The sequence below is a fragment of the Colobus angolensis genome, unplaced genomic scaffold, assembly GCF_000951035.1.
Source record: "Colobus angolensis palliatus isolate OR3802 unplaced genomic scaffold, Cang.pa_1.0 Scaffold82, whole genome shotgun sequence".
Lineage (NCBI taxonomy): Eukaryota > Metazoa > Chordata > Mammalia > Primates > Cercopithecidae > Colobus > Colobus angolensis.
In genome coordinates this window covers 5,633,885-5,637,679 of record NW_012122043.1, presented here as the reverse complement: position 1 = coordinate 5,637,679, position 3,795 = coordinate 5,633,885, and positions in this window count along the sequence as shown.

Sequence of the window (3,795 nt, the reverse complement as noted above, 5' to 3'; positions counted from 1 at the left end):
TCATCAAAGTCCTCTTGGTTACAGAGTAAGTGCCCTCAGCTTCTTCTGCATTACAAGATTTTTAAGTTCTCCTTCTCTCTGTAATGCTGTTAACACAACTTAGCATCCTTCAGACATAAACCAATGAAACAAAAGCTTCTAGTGGGAGGTGGTAGGCATTTCATCAAGCAGCAAAAGGGGCCCTTCCTTGAGTCTCCACACCTTAGATCCATTGTAGGGTGGCCATGCCACACTGTTGACTCATGACACCCATAGTCCGCTAACCCCACAAATCTGCCTACAGTGTCTCCTGCGGAATGTCTCCTCTGTTTTTCAGTGTGTTCATCATCCTGTCCAGTTCTATGTCACCCCTCAAATGATCCATGCTATTGATAAACATGTTCTCTATGACAAAGCCAGGAACCCCATAGCACAGCACGAGAAGTGAGCTCAAGTTAGCATCAATCCACAAGTTCTAAACCTGCCAGCCATGCTATCATCATGTGGCTTGTATTTCTCCTTGCCCTCAACAATTCCCTGTGGTAAGGATTGTCAAGTGCACAGTAATATGCATCTAAAGCATCGCCTTATGTACTATGTTAGTAACTATAGAAATTTACAAGTAGGCTGATGTGGCATGCTTTGTTTTTGGAAATCCAGGATGATAATACTTGTTACCTCTGCTTCCTTTTTTAAAAACTCACAAATCATTTTAATGGTCTGGAGTATTTCCTGTGATCACATGAAGTTCACTGGGCCAGAACCTGACCTATTTTAAGTGAATGAGTCATCAGTCACTCAGAACCACACAATTCTCTCCTGTAGTTTTTTTTCATTATGCTATGACAATTCAGTCAAACCAGGGAACTTGTTTCTTTACTAGGCCTGAACCAGGGTTAAAGTGTCCCAAAGCAACTCATCTGTCTACACCTCGGCCTAAAACAACACAGGCTGCAACAGGAAGCAGGGCCTTTTCCTGCCACACGGTGGCAGGCCAGCCACTAACCAGTCAAAGTGAGGACCATGCAATGCTTCCTGCTCCCACCTTCTCACTGAAGGACCCAGCCTCCTTCCTCACCTCCTTCGCTAACACCCCTCCCATTTCCCTCAGTAACGGTAAGACTAAAGCATGACGAGACAGGAATACACTGTACCAAAAGACGAGGCTGTAAATACCAAGCATAGCAGACTGAGACCTTGCCCAAGAAGGCTCCTGGCAGCTTGGGGGACAGCACTGGCCATGGAACTGACCATTAACATCCACCAAGGAGAAGCTCCTTCCTTTAAGGACCAGAGCAGGTCCTGGCATTCCAGGGAGGACCAGAGCTCTGCTCCATCCACCCTGGTCTCTCTGTCCTACTCAATCCCATTCCAGGGTCCCAACCTGCCAAGCCTGAGTGATAATAAGCTTATTTTCTCTTCTTACATGAAAACCCTAAGCTTACTTGTTTAGTAACCACTCTCTGTACCTTGCTAGGCATCTGAGGTCCAAATCATTATTCTGATTAACTTTTCCAATAATTTCCTCTAAATTGGTCACTATTTCTTCCACAGTTACTATGTTTTTATCCTGAACAATTGATGTTTTATTTTATGTCAAATGTACATGTCTTTATACAGCCTCATAATCAGACTGCCGGGTATCTGGGAAAATGTTTTTTTCTCATTGTTCTCAATATGTATGAATTCAGTTAGGCAAATATTATGGACACTCATTCTATGCCAAGCACAATACTCAATGTGGTGTAATAGAAAAAGAAAGCTTTGCTAGGAATTCAGCCTCAGGGAGTAGAGTAGAAGAGATAAAGGTAGGAGGTGATTAAATGTCACAGTGCAAAGTCTTTTGGGAGTTTAGAAGAGAGGGGCTACTTTGCCCTTTGGAAAGTGGAAGGTGTTATGCTGGTGGGATTGGAGCTAGCTACATAAAAGGTGAGTGGGGCTTTGACCTGAGGAAATAGGAGACTGTGCCAGGTGAAGGAAACAACATGGCAAAGGGAGAGCAGCAGGAAAAGTACAGGGATATGTTCGTTTGAGAGCCGGTATTTGTCTTTGACCTGGGAATAGGCTTGTCATGATGGACTCAGGTCAGATGTTATATGGACTTTATAGCAGGCCGAGAAGTTTGGACTGAATTGTACGGCGACCCTCAAACTATGGAGGTTTATGTGAGCAAGATAATTGACAGGGTCATGAGGCAGGGGACCGATTCAAAGACGAGAAGTAGAGATGAGTGGATAAACAAAATGTGGTGTATATGTAAATAGAACAACAGTCAGCTGTAGAAAAGAATGAAGTTCTGATGCATGCTGTAGCGTGGATGAACCCTGAAAGCATTATGCTAAGTGAAATAAAACCAGACACAAAGGAACACACTTTGTATGATTCCACTTCATATGCAATGTCTAGAACAGGCAAATTTGTAAAGACAGAAAGTGGATTAGAGGTTAACGGGCTGGTGGAAGGAGGGAGTGGGGAGTTGTTTCTTCATGTGTACAGAGTTTTTGTTTGGGGTAATGAAAAATTTTGAAATATAGTGGTGATGGTTGTACAACAACATTGTGGATGTAGTTAATGCCACTGAATTACACACTTACAATAGCTAAAATGGCACATTGTATGTTTGAGAGAGAGAAGCATGACAAGACAGGGATACACTCTACCAAAAGATCAGGCTGTACAAACTAAGCCCAACAGACTGAGGACCTTGCCTGAGGCTCCTGGCAGCTTGGGGGGGTGGCAATGGCTATGAACTGACCATTAACATTGACCAAGGAGAAGCTAACTGATGCCTAGACTGTTTTGAATGAGAAACGAAGAATAGAGGAGAAGGTACAAAATATTGAGAAAGCACAATTCATAGGATTGTAGTGCGACTCAGAGAGGGAGAATTCTGAACTGAGCTGAGGCTTCAGTGGCAGGTGATTCGAAGGAGCAGAGCTGGAGGTCAGGCTGGGGAAGGAATGGAGGCTGAAGAATGGAGGAGCTAGAGCGACTAAGTACAGAGGCGCCTACTGAAGCTTGGTGAAGGAGACAGGAAGGTAGCTCAAAGTGATAAGAAGCATATGGGAAGATGTTTCAGATTAGGGAGGCAGAAACTAATTTTTAGGATAAATGGAAAGAAAGAATTTGAAGATGTATTCCTCTGCCAAGTGCTTGTCATTTTTTAAACCCTGGTCTAGAAGCACTCTTCTGGGATATAATGTGCACTGGCATCTCTTTATACTCACCACCCTTCTTTCTTTCCAAGAAATCCCAATACTCTGTATTCTCACACCATATATAGACCCTTCCCTGAGAGTTTTGGTGGTGTGATTCAGCCTTTAAGGAATCAGCTGGAGTAACTGGCAGAGTGCTGTTTTGGTAAGTCTGGAAAAGGTTTCTGTAACACCCCAGAGAAAGGCCAGGGAGGCATCACGCCTCTCTTTATTGGCCAGGGCACAGTGGGGATCACCCAGTGTCACATTGTATCCCTTCCTTCCCAATTATAGGTTTCCTAAAACTCTCGCAATGTGTGGATCATGCTTATGAGTCTGTAGAGCCCAGGATGCTGCTTGTTTTCGTTTAATACTTAGTTTATTGATGCTCAAAAATAGGTTACAGTTTAGTTAGGCATATTATCAGCTGGTTGTTCATAAGAAAACAAAAACTGGGCATTTGGTTACTGTAAAATTGTAGTCAGTTGGAGCAACGGGTCCTGATTATTCCATTTTCTTCCTTCCTTCCTTCCTTCATTCCTTCCTCTTTCTTTCTCTCTCTCCTTCCTTCCTTCCTTCCTTCCTTCCTTCCTTCCTTCCTTCCTTCCTTTCTTTCTTTCTT